Source organism: Rana temporaria, chromosome 1 (assembly GCF_905171775.1).
Source record: "Rana temporaria chromosome 1, aRanTem1.1, whole genome shotgun sequence".
Taxonomy (NCBI): domain Eukaryota; kingdom Metazoa; phylum Chordata; class Amphibia; order Anura; family Ranidae; genus Rana; species Rana temporaria.
In genome coordinates this window covers 115,072,209-115,091,594 of record NC_053489.1, presented here as the reverse complement: position 1 = coordinate 115,091,594, position 19,386 = coordinate 115,072,209, and positions in this window count along the sequence as shown.

Here is a 19,386-nt window from a genome sequence, read left to right as displayed (position 1 = left end):
CTGGACAGATCACCGTTCTGTCAGGGAAGTAGAGAGAGATCTGCTTTTCCTAGTGATCAGAAACACGGATCTCTCTCTACTCCCTGTCACTACACTCCCCCCACAATTAGAAAAACCTCCCTAGGATACATTTAACCCCTTGATCGCCCCCTAGTGTTAACCCCTTCCCTGCCATTGCTATTTTTAGCTCTGATCGCTGTATAAATGTCAATGGTCCCAAAAACGTGTCAAAAATGTCTGATCTGTCCGCCGCAATGTCGGAGTCCCACTAAAAATTGCTGATCACCGCCAATTACTAGTACAAAAATAAATAAAAAAAAATGCCATAAAAATATCCCCTATTTTGTAGACGCTATAACTTTTGCGCAAACCAATCAATAAACGCTTATTGAGTTTTTTCTTTACCCAAAAATATGTAGTAGAATACATATTGGCCTAAACTGATGAAGACTTTTGTTTTTTTTTTGTTTTGGGGGATATTAATTATAGCAAAAAGTAAAAAATATATTTTTTTCAAAATTGTCAGCATTTTTTTGTTTATAGTGCAAAAAAAAAAAAAAAAAAAAACGTAGAGGTGATCAAATACCACCAAAAGAAAGCTCTATTTGTGGGGAAAAAAAAGGAAATTTTTTGGGGAGTGACTCCCTGACTGTTGAGGATCCTGATCAGATTCCCTGGATATAGGACTCAATAGTGGAGAAAGGAAGAGGGGGGGCTCCATAGTGTAGTAGATAATAATAATGTATTTAATCAATCATAAAATATTGCACTTATTAAAGGGGGCACCCAGATTCCGATAAGCCCCTGCCCGCATACCCCGACAACCAATGGCCAGGGTTGTCGGCAAGAGGCCCTTGTCCCCATCAACATGGGGACAAGGGTGCTTTGGGGTGGGAGGTGCAGTGCCCCAAAACACCCACCCCCCCATATTGAGGGCATGCGGTCTGGTATGGCTCAGGAGGATGGATTTTGGAGGAACCCCTTCGCCGTTTTTCGGCTTAGGGGTTCCCCCTTAAAATCCAAATCAGACTTAAGGGCCTGGTATGCTCCTGAAGGGGGAAACCACGCCATTTTTTTATTTTAAAATTTGGGGCGGAGTTTCCCTTCATGGTCAGCGTAACTTAAAAAAGATTCGGCCATTCAGGTGCGCCTCGTCAACTCACGCAAAGGCAGCTACGCCACTTGACATTTACCAAGATTTTGTTACCATGTACTAGCAGGCGCAGCGGCTGCTTTTTACAAAAGTCATTTTCACTTTCTATTCAGGCCGTATACGTTACATGAACACATGTCACTACAGTTCCCCACATCATCCCACATCCCCCCCATAATAAACTCACCCCCAAACTCTTTTTATTTAAATTTCTAGATGCCATGCACCAGGTCCATAGTGGCGCACCGTGCGCCCCCTCCTGGGCGCATTCGGCATTATAGTAAATTCGGAATCACGCTGCATTGCCGGCGCATTCCATTAGTAAATACCATAACGGCCATTGCGCACGCCGATCAGCCTCATTGTGTGTCCGTCATTCTTGGTACATTTTGCATTATTGCTTGCTGGCACAGTTGATATATATTTATTTGGCTATTTGCACATGTAATATTTTTCACAGTTATTTGCATATTGCCTTATTTGCACAGTTGATGTGTATGTATTTGCCATATTTGCCATTTGCACTTGATTATTTGAAGGATTGAACACTTTTTAGGAGTTATTTGTTTTAATTTTTAGCAAGCGCCACATCTCCCCTTACTTTTCATATTATTATTAGTGTGTAAACACCTTGCTGTGGCTGCTGCTGATTTAGGTTGTCAGATTACCCGTTTGATTTGCGCATTAGTTCCACTGTTTTAAATTTTTCATGTCCTCACACAGTAAAAACACCTGTCCCCCACATATGTACCAGTAAAATCACATGTCCCAATAATCATCTGCACAGATGTTCGTGATCACCTGCACACATCTGGACATGATCATCTGCATACATATGTCCGTAATCACACAAACCAATTATTATACACTTAACAGGATTTTTTTTTACCAAAGACATGTAGCAGAATATATTTTGGCTTAAATTTATGACAAAATTAGATTTTATTGGATTTCTTTTAAAATAGAAAGAAGAAAATATTGGGCCAGATTCACAAAGGACTTACGACGGCGTATCTCCACGTACGCCGTCGTAAGTCCGAATGTGAGCCGTCGTATCTATGCGCCTGATTCTTAGAATCAGTTATGCATAAATTTGGCCAAGATACGAGTGGCGTAAGTCTCCTACGCCGTCGTATCTTGGGTGCATATTTACGCTGGCCGCAAGGGGCGCTTCTGTAGATTTACACGTCGAATATGTAAATTAGGTAGATACGCCGATTCACGAACGTACTTGCGCCTGCTACGCCGTTCACGTTAGGCTTACGTCCGGCGTAAAGTTACCCCTGCTATATGAGGCGCAGCCAATGCAAAGTATGGACGTCAGAACAAGCGTATCTTTTTACGTCGTTTACGTAAGTCGTACGTGAATGGGGCTGTGCGTAGGTTACGTTCACGTCACAGGCATTGAGCCGGCGTATCTTAGGGAGTAAATTCGACGTGATACTGAGCATGCGCGCGCATGCGCCGTACGATCGGCGCTTCATTTACATGGGGTCATGGCTAATTTCTATACAACACGCCCACCTCTTCCACATGAATTACGCGGGCTTACGCCGGCCCATTTACACTACGCCGCCGCAACTTACGGAGCAAGTGCTTTGTGAATACTGCACTTGCCTGTCTAAGTTGCGGTGGCGTAGCGTAAATAGGATACGCTACGCCCGCACAAAAATACGCTCTCCTACGAGAATCTGGCCCATTGTTTTTATTTTCAAATTTCTGCTTTTTTTTCGTGAATAAATACCACCAAAAGGAAGCTCTATTTGTGCGAACAAAATGATAAAAATTTCATTTGGGTACAGCGTTGCATGACCGCGCAATTGTTATTGAAATTGCGAGAGCGCTGAAAGTGTAAAATTGGCCTGGGAAGGAAGGGGGTGAAAGTGCCCAGTATTGAAGTGGTTAAGGAGGCAAATCTGGCAGTCCTTAAGTGGTTAATACAAATGTAATCTCCCCAATGGTACACTGATGCAAACCAAAAAAAAATGACAAGGGTTATAAACCCTCCTTATGCTATCCAAAATGAAAACAAGTTTTGACTATACAGGTACTTCTACTTTATAGTTTTACTTGACAATATTTAAAATGGCTGACAAGTTCACTTTAAATTTATAAAATAAAGCCTGTCTTATTAACAAGTAAAGCGCTGCAGAATTTCTTATCCGTTTTTTATAAGCTGCTGCCATTGCAGAGATGAATTGGCAGCCTGCTAGAATAGAAACAGAAATGTAACATTTACAGAATCGTTTCCCTGGCAATGCTTGTTTAATTGATCCATCCCAAAACTACAGCACTAATCAACTTTTCTTTTATCACAAAAACATCAGTGTTAAGCATTATTAAGATAATTATATTCCAAAAGTGAAATGTCTATACTCATTCTGATCTAAAAGCCTAAAAAGATCAATAGAAAAAAATAAATAAATGTGTAACTCTCGGCTTAGTATGGAACGTAAAGTGTTATTGTTGCTTGAAAAAAAATATATAAGACATACAGTCATAGTTTGGGTGATTTCATGTCGGCAGTTACACAGTTAATGTCTATAATTAGTGCATGAGCTAGTTAGTGATTTCTCAGTCCCTGATTAGCAATTATTTGTGCATCAGTTGTGCTTCATTAAAGTCTTTATGGTTATTGCTATTACAGGCTAGTGAAGATCTCCTAAAAAAAAAAAAAAGAAGGGGGACGCACACCTGTCACTGTCCTTGCTGGACAATTAATACCAGCTTCTTTCCAGATCAAAGATTTCCCCTTTCACTTAAATATCAGACTCAATTGGGCCTATTCAATAAGGGAGTGCAAAGAAGATCCCAGTAGCCTATAAAAAGATATTTATTTTAAACAGTTAAGAGATTGCCCCTCTGAATGCCAGAATGCCTGGCAGCAGAATGCTGCCTAAAAAAATAAGCTAAAAGCCATGTATTGCACAGACATCTAGTGTTTGAGTGTTCATGTATTCTATTGGCCAAAATATTATTTTATTCTGACCCTTAGAATGAATTAATGCTCAAACGCTAGACACGTAGACAGGTGTAGTCTACTTTCTCCACTGCTGGTGGCTCTACTCCGCAAAGGTACTGCGGAGTGTCCCACTCTAAACAGATAATTAAGCCATAACACCTGCAAATGGTTCCTGAGCCTTTAAATGGTCTCTCAGTCTGGTTCAGTAGGAATCACAATCATGGGAAAGACTGCTGAACTGACAGTTGTGCAGACAAGTTTATAAAAAGGAAAAAGGTGCGCTAAAAAAAATTAGGCAAAAAATTGCATAAGAGTGTTCCAAAAATGGCAAACAATAAATGGAATCAAGTGTCCTTGATCATATCCCAAAAAACCATGTGCTATGAATAAATGAGTCCTGTCACAAACACATCAATGTGCTGGCTCATATATGATCTCAATCCTCCGCTGAAAAACTGGATGAATGCAGGTAACTTATAAGCAACAATTCCCACGTTAAAGAAATGGATGTCTGCTTACCAGATCCGTTGGACCCCCACAGGGATCAATCAGGCTCTGTGTTTAGGATATCCGTCACTGGATCCAGGTGGCTGCTTCGGGTCTTCTCCTCTAATGGAAGCTCAGGAACAAACCTGCTGTTATCTCCCACCGGTTAATCCAGGATACAGCAGCCTCTCCAGATCATGTAGGAACGTGTGGGTTCAAAAAGAGAAAAAGTGCTTCATAGTGCAGTAGTTTCGTTAAAAAGTAGTTCTTTATTCCAATCAGACTGACATTTTAAAAACCGCACTGTTACAAAGTTTCAAAAGTTTCAAGGCTTTAGAAGCGTGTGCGAATCTAACCAGCATCGGCTCAGACCGATCAGCTGGGAGCGTGGTGACGCCAGTGATACTCGCTCCACCCGACGCTGCGTTTCTCCTAAACGGGCATCGACAGGGAAGGAGGCGTAGTTGTGCAGAAAACCATCATTGACACCCTCCATAAGGAGGGAAAGCCTCAAAAGGTCATTGCAAAAGAAGTTGGATGTTCCCAAAGTACTGTATCAAAGCACATTAATAGAAAGTTATGTGGAAGGGAAAAGTATGGAAGAAAAAAGTGCACAAGTAGCAGGGATAACCGCAGCCTGGATAGGATTGCCAGGAAAAGGCCATTCAAAAGTGTTGGGGACTTTCACAAGGAGTGGACTGAGGCTGGAGTCAGTGCATCAAGAGCCACCACACATAGACGGATCCTGGACATGGTCTTTAAATGTAGTATTCCTCTTGTCAAGCCACCTGGTCTCTTGTCAAGACCTGGTCTGTTGTTCAGTGGTCCAAAGTCCTCTTTTCTGATGAGAGCAAATTTTGCATCTGATTTGGAAACCAAGGACTCAAAATATTGAGAAAGAATGGAGAGGCACACACTGCAAGAGGCTTGAAGTCCAGTGTGAAGTTTCCACAGTCTGTGTTGATTTGGGGAGTCATGTCATCTGCTGGTGTTGGTCCACTGTGCTTCATTAAGTCCGGGGTCAACAAAGCCGTCTACCAGGAGATTTTGGAGCACTTCATGATTCTTGGTCTTCCATAACACCTCAGCAGTGCCACAGGCTGATCGCTTCCATGCCACGCCACATTGAGGCAGTAATTGCTGCAAAAGAGGCCCAAACCAAGTACTGAGTACATATGTATTCTTATACTTTTCAGAGGTCCGATATTGTTCTATGTACAATCCTTGTTTTATTGATTGCATGTAATATTCAAATTTTCTGAGATTGTGGATTTGGATTTTCATGAGCTGTAAGTCATAATCATCACAATTATGACAAATCACGGCTTGAACTATCTTGCTTTGCATGTAATGAGTCTGTCTCATATATTAGTTTCACCTTTTAAGTTGCATTAGTGAAATAAATGAAATTTTGCACAATATTCAAATTTTTCGAGTTTCACCTATACTTATCGGGTATATTTTTGTCTAAATTCCTGAGAGTTGAACCATGTCTCTTCGCACTGGGAGCCACAAGTGAGCTAGTCTGTAAATTGTTTTTTCCTTACCGCTTTGCTCACTTGGGCAAAATCATTTCGGTTTGAAAGCTAATGTCCAATACTTTAGTCCTGTGGGGTGGGTGGGTGTGGTTTAACCACTTAAGGACTGCCTCCTGCATATATATGTCGGCAGAATGGCACGGCTGGGCACAAGCACGTACCTGTACGTCCTCTTTAAGTGCCCAGCCGTGGGTTGCAGGGTACGCGCCCGCGACCCGATCTGAAGCTCCGTGACCGTGGCCGCGGGACCCGCGGACCCGATCGCCGCCGGAGTCCCGCGTTCGGTCCCCGGAGCTGAAGAACAGGGAGAGCTGTGTGTAAACACAGCTTCCCCATTTTTCACAGTGGCAGCTTCATTGATCGTGTGTTCCCTAATATACGGAAACACGATCAATGACGTCACACGTCCAGCCCCGCCCCCTACAGTTAGAAAAACATATGAGGTCACACATAACCCCTACAGCGCCCCCTAGTGGTTAACTCCCAAACTGCAATTGTCATTTTCACAGTAAACAATGCATTTTAATAGCATTTTTTGCTGTGAAAATGACAATGGTCCCAAAAATGTGTCAAAATTGTCTGATGTGTCCGCCATAATGTCGCAGTCACGAAAAAAAATCGCTGATCGCCGCCATTAGTAGTAAAAAAAAAGAAAATGATAAAAATGCAATAAAACTATCTCCTATTTTGTAAACGCTATAAATTTTGCGCAAACCAATGGATAAACGCTTATTGCGATTTTTTTACCAAAAATTGGTAGAAGAATACGTATCGGCCTAAACTGAGGAAAAAAAAACGTTTTTTTTATATCTTTTGGGGGGATATTTATTATAGCAAAAAGTTAAAAATTTTGCATTTTTTTCAAAATTGTAGCTCTATTTTTGTTTATAGCGCAAAAAATAAAAACCGCAGAGGTGATCAAATAACACCAAAAGAAAGCTCTATTTGTGGGGGGAAAAAGGACGCCAATTTTGTTTGGGAGCAACATCGCACGACCGCGCAATTGTCAGTTAAAAACTGGCCAGGTCCTTTACCTGCATAAAGGTCCGGGTCTTAAGTGGTTAAAGTGTAACTGCATTGTGTTATTTTGCCTTTACTCTGTGGTGTTTTGCCATTTGAACTATTCAGCCAATTGGCTTATTTTGCCTGTTTTGACATTTCTGTGACCCTAATTCAAGTTAAACATTTATCTCATCAGTCTGTATGTGTTTATCCTGTGTTTATCCTTTGTATGTCAACTGGCCAAGGTATTTTGGTGGGGTCAGCAGGGGCAATACTCTGCTTAGGGCTCACTAGTGAACAGGGTACCCAGAATACTCAGCGGCTCCTAAGGGGGTAGCTCTCCATTTGCAATTCTAGTACGGTAACTATTCTGTTGGTAGAATATTTGGAACAATATTCGATTAGCATAGCTCTAGTTCCATTTTTTTTTTAAATCATTACCCTGTAATTTTTTCAGTAACTAATCCTGTCATTTTAAAAGAATACAGAAAATTGGTTATAGTTTCTATGCAGTGAATTTATCTAATATTATGGGTCATGAACAGACAATATGACATCTAATCTAATACTGTTAAACACGGCTGAGCACTAGGATTAAATATGATTTTACTTGTAAATGGTTGTATAATTGCTCTGTATTTTCTTTAATACGCTCTTCATGCAAATTTGTTTTTTTTTTCAAACTGCCAGTGTAAACATGGGGAAACACTTGGATGCTACTTGAAACAATTTGGATCCGAGGGTTGTGTGCTGTGAATACTGATAATTGCATCACACTGAGCGTTCTGACTGACAGCCAGAAACGATGTATACTGCAGGCTCCCTGAGGCTGCTCACTCTTGTTCCTTTTCTTCTCTTTACTGCTCTGGAAACAACGTACAATGTACTTATATAATGCATAGCTCCTTTTTTGTGTCAGATATTGCCGCATGACACTGATACATGCACAAAGGAGATTGACAAGGAAAAAGACGGATAGTGCGATTAAATGTACACTATGTTATTGCCAGGCTCCAGTTTGTGGAAGTGTCAATATCGTAGCCTCTGGGGTTACAAATGCTGATGCAGATTTTGCAGTACAGGGCGCTTTGTAAGTGACCTGCTAGAACAAAGCATTTACTGTAAGTTAGGGCCAGGTTTCGTGATAGGTAACATTAGAACATTACATGTATATTGATTGGTAATTACTCTCTGAAGCTGTGCTTATTCCCGCAGGCAGAAAATGTATTCAGCAGATGTCCGCATTGGAGGACACACTTAAAAAGTTGAATTATTTCAAAGTTATTAAAGTGTTTCTAAAGTCACAACTTTTTTTTCATAGTATTGTTGTTTTAGTAGTATACTGTTTTCTTTTCTATAGTAGAGAAGGGTTACAACAACTGACAGTTTTTTTTAATAAGCCCCAATGGGGAGCTTTTCCTTCAGTTCCACATCTCTCCAAAGTAAATTCTCCTCTTAGAAAGTTGTTACCAGAACAGGTTTCCCCCCTGGAATATTTCCAGTAACAACAATTACATTGTGCATTTTTCATCCCAGTAACAATGGTGACCAGGACAAGAGAATGAGTCTCCCCAGGGGGACACAGATGGCAATAAAAGCCTAACCGAAGGACTCCAGACTGCACTGCTAAATTCCACCCCTCCAACTTGCTTTTAGGGATGAGGAGAACTTAGCACACGGAGCTGAGATGTGTCAATAGAAAGACAGGGCCAGTTTGGGAGTGAGCCCACATGAGTGCCCCCATAGAGAGTGGCATACTATTAATGCAAACACTGAAGAAAAGGAGCCAGGAGTCCTGGCGGGGGACCCCAAAAGACGATCACACAGAGCAGGTAAGTATGATATGTTTAAAATGTTATATATATATATATATATATATATATATATATATATATATATATATATATATATAAAATCTCTGCATTAAGGTGTTAAAAAAACTTCCAATCTCAGCTTCCAACCCCCCCCCCCCCCAAATACTTACCTGAGCCTGATCTCTGTCCATTGCTGAGCTGTGCTGCTCTCTCTCTCCTCACAGGATTTAGAGGCAGCAGCTCCTGCTGCTGCCAATCAAATTCTGTCAGGAAGGGGGAGGGGGCTGAGCTATGCTGTGTATGTCTATAGACGCACACAGTCCAGTATGGAATGGATTTTCTTTTACATGAGTGCCTCCATAGCGATAGGCTTGCTAGGAGGGCACTCTGAAGGAAGGTGGAGCCGAGAGCACCGACAGGGGACCCCAGATCCGAAACCCAATCCAGAACCCCTGGGAAACCTTGTTTCATGGTGAATGAAACACTTACAGCTGTTCTTAACAATGCCCATCCCAACTTTCTCAAAACAAGGTCCACGTGGCTAGAGTACAATTGCAATATGAATCCAGATGGCACCTTGCTTTCGCTTTGAGCATGACACCTAACTTTGGTGGTCCACATCTTTGATTGGATCACACAAAAATCCCACTAATACACCCCCATAATCTATGCATGTTATTTCTGTGCAAAAGACAGGATCATTCTTGTGCTTAGTGCTGACTGTGGCAGCAATTCAGGTGAAGTTGAAAAGTGCTATAATCTGAGAGTTAGGAAGTCAATTGTAGAAGTTGAGAAATTAATTTGCATAATTTTCCAAAACTTGAGAAGTGGATAAAAACTGCCTTTGTTCACACCAGCCTGCATAATTTATGCTCCATATAACACACAGGCTGGCGTGCAGGACAATGTGACACATTGTTTCACACTGTTTAATGTTTATTTATTTTTTACTTTATTGAAACTTTCAACTTTATGCACCACAATTCATTGCAGAGTGTTTACTTGTGGTGCCTTGCATGGTGTACTTTTAGGTCCTAGGGCAGCAAGTGTAAAATAGGATAACTCTAGATTTAACTTAATATTTAGCTCTCAAAGCTTGGAAAGTTTTAATCATGTTAAGTGAGAAGAAATTATGACATATTAAACGTAGTGGTGCAAATATAAGTGGGGTAGATTATGTATTAAAATTTGTATGCTTCAGCAAAATAAGATGAAACGTCAGCTCACTAATGTTGATAGACTCTACATTAGCTTGATGGCAGCAAATTTGTTTTAATGTTTGTTACCATAGATTGATCTCAAATGGTATATCTAAATTCTATTTTTTATTTTCTGCTCTCTGACAGACACATAATGATCTTTTTTATGGACTGTTTTTAACAGTTGGCCAGATACATTATGGCTATTCTTTATGCAAAGTCATTGAAACACTAATACAGCAGATAACTGTTGTAATCGAATGAAGAGGTGTAATCATATAAAAGTAGTTAAGCTCCGAAAAAATAAAAAAAGATTTTATCCATGAGTAATAAACTGTTTCGTAAAACATATATCTATTTTTTTTTTTTACAGACATTGACTAGAAAATGTAATCTTTGTGCCAATTTTTCAGTCATAGTGTAATGATTGCATTCTGGGACATTCTCCAGCATCAAATAAAATGTAAATAACGACACTCTACTACAGGAACCTAACAAAATGTCTCAAGGGGAAGCAAAGGGAATAAAACAACAAACTTTACTAACTCTAAGGCCGAGTACTCACGACCAAACATGTCCGTTCGAAATGTCCGACGGGCTGTTTCCGGCGTACAAGGCTGTTTTTTCATTTGGCCCGCTGGCTTGTACACACCAGCGGACGATATTTCCCTGCGGACCTGAACGCGTGCACGTAATCCACGTTTGACGTCACTATAAAGGGAAAGGCCAAAGTCAATGGCGACGCCCTCTGTTCCGCTTTTGCTAGTTACGGCTTTGCTCGTGTTAGTGAAGGTTTGGTTAGAGCTGATTCGCGCTTCTCGGTCTCCAGGCTTTAGCAGGTAGTATTTTCTCGTTCAGTGCGTGTGCTTGTGGGTACGTAGTTGGCATTCGGGTACAGGCGTGCAGTTCGTTCTGCTTAGCAGATTCGTACTGTGCGTTCGTATCTGTGTGTCGTGCGTTCTTTGCAGGTACCGCTGGATTTGATTGTGCTTTCTGTTGGAGTGTGTTCTTGACTGACCAGCCGGCCGGTTTGAAGCCATGATGGAGCAGCAGCGTCAATTTTCGCGAGTTGGTGCTGTTTATGGGATGGCTGCTGGATATGTTCATTATTCCAGTACTTTGGCCAGAAACAGGGGGCGGAGGCGTTTCTGGACCAAGAATTGGTTGCGCCAGCGTGACCAGTTCTCTCATATGCCTCTGCTTAGGGAAATCCAGGAGAATAATCCTAATGACTATAGGAATTTTCTCCGCATGACGGACCCCGTATTCAACAGTCTGCTGGATCTTCTGTCCCCCTATATCACGAGGCAGGACACTGTGATGCGCCAAGCCATCACGGCCGAGCAGAGGCTTATTGCCACGTTGCGGTACCTGGCGACTGGGAGGAGCCTGCAGGACCTCAAGTTCTCGACAGGCATCTCTCCGCAGGCGCTTGGGGTCATCATACCGGACACGTGTGCTGCCATCATTAAAGTTATGCACGAGGAGTATATGAAGGTAAGTTTCCTCATTTTAACCTCACAATGTGTCTTTAATAATGTGGCAAACTAACTTTTTATTTTATTTCCCAGATATGCTGTGTGTTTAACTAACGTTCCCTTTTCTCACTATGCATGTTGATATCAGCTTTTACATGTTCTTTTTATTTTGGCCTACCTGCATATTTTGATCTTACCCAATATTAACCTGTCCAGCATGCTATCTTCGGGCCAACCCCCACCATGCCACTTTTTATTTTTTTTTTCTAAAAACAGTTTTAACACCCCCCACCCCCCCTTCAAAGTGTTTTTGTCCCCATCAGAGGGCTGTGGAGTCTCTTATTAATTAAGTGGGCCTATATATTTGTGCCCCGAAATTCTCCATTCATAATTTGCAAATGCTATTTTAAAAATGTAAAGTTGCACAAGGATGCTTGTAGGATTATGTTTGCAATGTTTATGTGCCAAAGTACTAAATCTCTTTTTTTGTTTGTCCCCACAGCTACCCTCCACACCACAGGAATGGCAGTCTGTGGCTTCCCAATTTGCCGAGCGGTGGGATTTTCCTAACTGCGGTGGAGCAATAGATGGGAAACACGTCCGCATTGTGCCCCCACCCCACTCGGGGTCCTACTATTATAATTACAAGGGTTATCATAGTATCGTGTTGATGGCGGTGGTGTCGGCACAGTATGAGTTTCTATATGTGGACGTGGGGAAGAACGGCCGGATGTCAGATGGGGGAGTGTTCGCACGGACTGATTTCTATGATCGTCTCCAAACTGGTGGTCTGGCATTGCCACCAGATGAAGATAATGTGGAAGGACTTCCGTTTGTGTTCCTAGCGGACGAGGCTTTCGGCCTTGGACCTCACCTAATGCGGCCTTTTCCCCAGAGGACCCTCACCTTAGAGAGGAGTGTGTTTAATTTTCGGTTGTCCAGGGCTCGGAGGGTAGTCGAGAATGCCTTTGGGATCCTCAGCAACCGGTTCCGCCTGTTCCTGACATCAATACATTTGGCGGAATATAAATTGAACACCATTATATTTGCCTGCTGCATTTTGCACAATTTTCTACGCAGGCACTCCCAGACGTACCTAGCCTCCATGGGCTCTGAGGCAGGACTACCCTCAGAGAACATTCCTGGCCTGGACACTGGTCGCGCTGGCTTGGCCCCCCAATCTGCTCGTGAGGTACGCGACAAATATGTTGAGTACTTCATGGGTCGGGGGGCCATTGCTATGCCAGATCATATTTCTTTCTAATTCGGCCCCCAAAGAAAGGAATATTCTCACAACTAATAAATAATTAGACCATTGGACTTTATACAGTTGTTTGTCATTACTGCTTTTTCTATATTTTTCTGTTTTCCAGGTTATCTCCAAAAATCATGCACTTCTAGTGCCAGTTTTACTTTCTCAGATGTATTAACTAACCACATTTGCACATTATTCACTCATCTACTAACTGGGTATTCAGTCTAGAAATAAGAAGCCACTCATTTTTCTGCTTTTGATGTCTCATATTTATTTTTTTAGTTTATTCATTTTTTAACAAGAAATGTGTATTTTTAGGCATAAAAAATTTTCTGCAAATTCTTGAGACAAAATATTGGCTTTTAATTATTTATTTTTTTGTCTTTATTGACAGTGATTATCAATAATAATGATCGAAACACAATGTAAGAATAATTTCACTGAAACTATACGCAAGAATTTTTGGGCTTGTCATTTGTTTGTGTCTAATTTTTTCAAGAAGATTTTAACACAACAAAAAGATTTTTTTTTTTGTAAAGAAAATTAGTTAACTTCTTTCTTTAGGTGAGATTTATTGTTCGTTTTGTGATCTGAAACTGGAAACATTTACAAACCAAAAAAGATCAACACCAAACAAAACTTAAAAAAAATAACAGCAGTCAGTCATATGGATGGTGTGCTTTCACACTGGAATACGCCAAAATTTCTAAATGCACACATTCAGTGCAAACTCGCCAAATGTCATTGGTTAAACAGACAAATGGCCACATGTGCTATCTGACATCATGGGTGATCAATGTCTGTGTTTTGTGGGAGCAAACCCTTCCTCTCAACTACTTGAGGATCGAGGAGGGGTTTGTACCCACAAAGCACAGACAATAGATAGTCTGTGATGGCAGCTAGCACATATTGGCACACTGTGTGTGCATTTAGAAATTTTGGCGTATTATTAAGTACAAAAATTAAAAAGGGTTTTGTGGGCGGGGGATGGGCGGGGGATGGGCTTCTGTGGTTCAGTCTTTGACACGGCCCATCATGTCCATGATATTTTTGTAATTTTGGTTGATGACTAGCATCCTTTGTCGCATGTTCTCCATTTCCGTGCTACACTCTGAAATGACATTTCGCACATTCTGCTCCATGACTAGCATCCTTTCCTGCATAATGTCCATTTCCGTGCTGCACTCCATTAGTTGCTGGATAATGATAGAAGCACTTGCACGTGAAAAATGTGCTACTCCATCTTGATCCCCTAAAAAGAAACAAATTGGCATTCAAAATATGTAAATAATTTCCAGCCTATCTGCATATGTTTGGCCCTATTAATATAGGGGTGACACTGACCTGATGGGCTGATAATTTCCACATCCCCAATTTCTTCATCTTCTATCACTCCTCCTTCTTCCACCACCTCCCCATCATCTTCTATCACTCCTCCTTCTTCCACCACCTCCCCATCATCTTCGACTCCTCCTTCATCCATCAATCCACCTTCTTGCAATTCGCCAAATTGTTCTTCCGCCACTTGCCCTTCATCTGCTATAAATTCTAAGTCCAAAATTACTTCTTCCTCCTCTCTTCCTTCCTCCTTTCTTCCTTCCTCTTCTCCTTCCACATCCTCTTCTCCTTCCACATCCTCTTCTCCTTCCACATCCTCTTCTCCTTCCACATCCTCTTCTCCTTCCACATCCTCCTCTCTTCCTTCCCCAGCCTCCTCCTGCTCAACATGTGGAGGTGTTTGATTTTCCGGGTGTCTGGCCCTCTCTGCCTCCTCCAATTGCTGGCGTCTTCTTTCCCCTATAAGAAATAATAAAAAACAAAAGGTATACTCATCAGCACACAGATATTGGATATCATAAATCGCACACATTGCATAGACGATACATTTATGATGATTTTTGGTTGTTTATTCTTTCAGCAATCCTCCATTTTTGGCGTAGTTCTAGGCCAAGCTCTGATCCTGCCCCTTTTTTGCTAAGAAGTGACACAAATGGATGTCACCCCAAAACATTAATTCTCGTCGACCCTCCAAATAAATATACTTAGATTTTTGAGACACAGGTGCTTTGCATTTCAAGATGTTAAAACATCAGCTTTATTTGCATTTTGGAGAATGAATCTTGTTTGCCTGTCACAATCACTCAATTTAATTTCTGTGATTTTGCTAGTCAACAATGTTGGAAAACCAAGTTTGGGGCCAGTCAGCCATGTCCAGGTGTGTTGTTCCTGGAGTAACGTCACATTTTTGCTAAACAATGTCATATTACGCGTGTTTACTATTTCACAAAATTTGTTTAAGGTTGTTATTTGACATAAACACAATACAGTATCTACACGTGTTCAAAAGTACAAGCAGGCCAAGGAGGCAGATGTGAAAAAATACATGTCAACACATTATTGCAGACATTTCCCCCCCCCCCTTAAATAATATGGACTTACTTTTACGCAGAATTTTTAGTATCTTCTTCATGTGATGTGGCTCCCTCAATTTTAAATCGGACCAACGCTTCCGTAGTTGCTCCTTTGACCTGGTGACACCAAACATTCTTCTCATTCTCCTTGCCACCTTGTCCATTATGTGCGACTTCCTACGGTTCGGTGTTTTGTAGGGCCCACATTCACCATCATAATCCTTCCTCCTCATGATGTAAACCAACTCCACCATTTCTTCGAACGCCATATTAGTGGCTTTATATCTTTTAGGCCTGGATCGAGACGGTCCAGCCTCTGTCCCTTCACTTGCGCCATGAGAGCTCCGTGCCCGCTCGTGTGACATCGCCATCTTTCCTTCCCACAGAGATTAGGGGCGTGGAAACGAGGAAATGTCCCGTCAGGGGCGGAGATGAGGGCGGGGATTATTGCATATGCGGAGTGTCGCGAATGCCAACAACGTATTGACGTACGTTACGCGGAGAATATTCGCGCGATTACAGAACCTACACAGTTAACGCCATATTTACTTTTTCAATTGATTAGGGGCATGGCAAAGGTGACGAGGGCGGCGTTTCATACATACGCGGAGTGTATAAAAGGCGCTTGACGTGATTACGTAGGTTACGTGTTAATTCAGCGAGCGGAAGAAACGAGGATTGTGAGAGAGGCAGGTAAGAAATTTAAACATGGGATCAGCAGCGGGCTCTAAAATGTAGAGCAATGGGATGGGGGTTTGGTCTGTTGGTTGCACAGTTTTATTAAGCTATTATGTCTCTTGGATAACAGAATGTGATTTTCATACCCAAATGCTTTTGTAGACATCACAAAATAGAGAGATCAAAAATGCTGTGACTCATTATCAATTATGTAGGGTGTATTCAGATCAGGCCAAGTATTGTTCTGTGTTGGTTGGACAGAGGTCATTAGGAAGTTTCTTTCATGTAATCAATGCTGAGGGGCAGGATATCTACACATGCAATAGTGCCTTGATGAATGCTGTCATTTGTAATAATTGTGTATGGTTGTAGATTTATATTATTTCCTGCAATGTAACCAAAGGGGCGGCATGTATAAAAAAAATGTTATCTAAAACCAACCAATGGGGCAGAGCTGGCCAGCATTTTCTAAACAAGAGACACTGTGTTTGTATTTCTATATAGGTACGACTTTTTAAAAAACATATTCTATCAATGTAAATGCTGAGGCTTTTTTTAATTGTGTTTTTGGTTTCTTTTTATTTATTCAATCTAGAAAAAAAAAGAGTAAATCCTAATTTCCCAATGGATCTCCTGCAGAGCCAAGACATTATCCAGCATTTGCTGGATAAATTCAGGGAAATGCCCATCCTGTGGGATTCAAAGCAGGACCATTACCACAATAAGGACGTACGAGCGGCAGCACTTGAACAGCTAGCAGCATACATGAGGACATGGGTGCCAGAATGCAGTGCCAACATGGTGAAGGATAAACTTGCCAACCTCAGGGGCACATATAGGAGAGCGTACAAAGCTCACCAAAAGCAGCTAAGATCTGGAGCAGCAGCAAGACCACCAAAGGAACCCAAGCTGTGGTATTACAACCAGATGTCATTTTTGCGGGATCAACTGGAAGGCAGGGCATCAATGTCAAGTCTGAATCCCAACCTTTCCTCCACGCTACCTCCCAGCGGGACTTCCCCAGATCACCACAGCCCTGCAGAGTCAGATGAAGAGGGCCTGGCTGACAGAGAGGCAGATCTGCGCCTCTACGATGATGAGGTATAGTAGTTTCATAACTAGTTATGTAATAATCTTAATTATTGTTTGATTCTTGACTTGATATTGGTTAATAAAATACAAGCTGGGAAGTAAAAATCTAAAATCGTGGGCAAACAAATAGGTGTCAGGGATGACAACTGCAGGGGTCAGAGGGTGAGTCTGTTTTCAAGTTTAAATTCAAGGCAAAAAATAAGATTCAAGCATGAAAATGTGAGTGAGTATATTCCTAAATATATTACAACATGTCACTTTTTTTTACACAGGAAGAAGAGACCAGCCAGGAGGTGGCAGATCCTCTCCTCACTGTCAGCCAGGACGAAGGGGTCAGTGGCAGCCAGGAGGAGGCCGGGCCCAGTGGCGTTCAGCAGCTCCCCAGGACAAGCACCACCAGCCAGGCTCCTCCCCTTTATATTAGGCCACCAGGCCGTAAGAAGAAATTGGGGGCAGTGGAGGAAGCCAGCCTGAAAATGATTCAGGAGGCGAGTGCCATCATGAGGGCCCCCCTCAACCCCACTGAGGCCTACAGTGCCTCCGTGGCATATGACCTCAATAAAGGCACGGAGGAGCAGAGGCAATTGGCCAAGGGCATCATCAACCAGGCCCTTTGGTGGATGCAGAGGGAGCTGCTGACCCCAGACACTGGGCTATGTGACCCGGCCCGGCTTGCTGAACATCATACTCCTGCTGCCACATCATCCCCACCTGCAAGGGCCCAGGGAAGACCCGCTGGAAGGCAGCCTGGAAGGAAGGTTGCAAGGAAGAGGAGACGTTGATGCCCTGCCTTCCATTTGATCCCCCACAAATGGCATCTTGTTTGGACTACCACAGCTTGGGTTCCTTTGGTTATGTGCTGCTGCTTCAGATTTTATTTGGTGTGCTTCCTGAGGTTGGCTAGTTTATCCTTCACCATGTTTGAAATGCAAGTTTGCATGTATGTTGCTAGCTGTTCAAGTGCTGCCATTCTGTTTTTGATCCTTTTTATAATTTGCTCAAATAAAAGCCTTTTTGTTGATTTGAAAAACGTGCCTATTGTTTGTAATACTGTGGGTATTATTTTAGGCATCAAACATTACAAACAAATAAAATGTTTAATCTAAACTATTCACTAACTCATGTGGGGGGGGGGGGTCATTTGGTGTGCCAACATGGTAGACAATTTAAACAACCTTCAAAAAAATCATGTTAAATATACAAACAAAAGCTAAATCAAAACTATTTCCTATTAAAATATTCTAAATGGTGACATAACTATAAACACCTAAAGAAAGTGGGAAAGATAACCATTAAACATTAAAAGCAAAAAATTTGAAATGTGGAGGATCACTAAAAATATGATACGTCGGGCCAATAAAAGTTTGCAAAAATCTTACTACATCACAGCTAACAAATGTCACTTTTCAGTATGGAACAACTCAGTTGAAATAACATGAGCTAAATAACTGATTAGTTATAGCAAGAGAAGAATGAATAAAACGACGGCATCAAGCATTGGTTATTGTGTGTTTTGCTTCAGTGTTCTATTGCTAGAATTAATCTTTCTATTGACGAATGTGCCATATCCCAAAGAAACGTGAGTTTTACCTGAACGAGCGCTCCCGTGGCCTCATTTAGTCTGAGCATGCGCGGGGTTTTTGTACGTTGGTTTTGTGTACTCACCACCAAACATGTACGTTCGGACAGGATTTGAGCGGACGGTTTTAAAACAAGTTTGGAAATAAATGTCTGCTGAAAAACGGCCCGGCGGGCAAATGTACGGTGAAATTCTGTACGCTCGTAACTACACACGACCAAACATGTATGCTGAAACTGGTCCGCGGGCCAGTTTCAGCAAACATGTTTGGTCGTGAGTATGGGGCCTAAATCTTTTCAGATCTGCCTTGTACATGGTTTGCGCTATTTCAGAAAATAGACTGATCCCAGCATTCTCAAGTTTGTCTTATTATAAAACACATGAAGGATTTGTCTTTTCATTCCGATAGGAACCCAGCAGCACAATTTCTCTGGTGTGCAATTTTTATTGATGTGAAAAACCTTCACTAAGCACTATCTCTATTCACATAACATAATACTTTTAACATTTTAGGATATCAACAACCATTTGTGTGAAAAGGTGGTGTTCCTCTGCTTGAGAGTGTTAGGCAGATGTGCAGAAATCTGAATGGCAGAAAAAGGTGGACTATCGAGTCTGCCCCATTTTTTTTGTATAGCTCTATAGCTGGGTACACATTACAGTTTTTAAAAAAAAGAACTGTAAGCTCCAGTTGGGAGCCGCTGTACTAACCATGCAAGGTTAGTCCAGAGATCTCCCC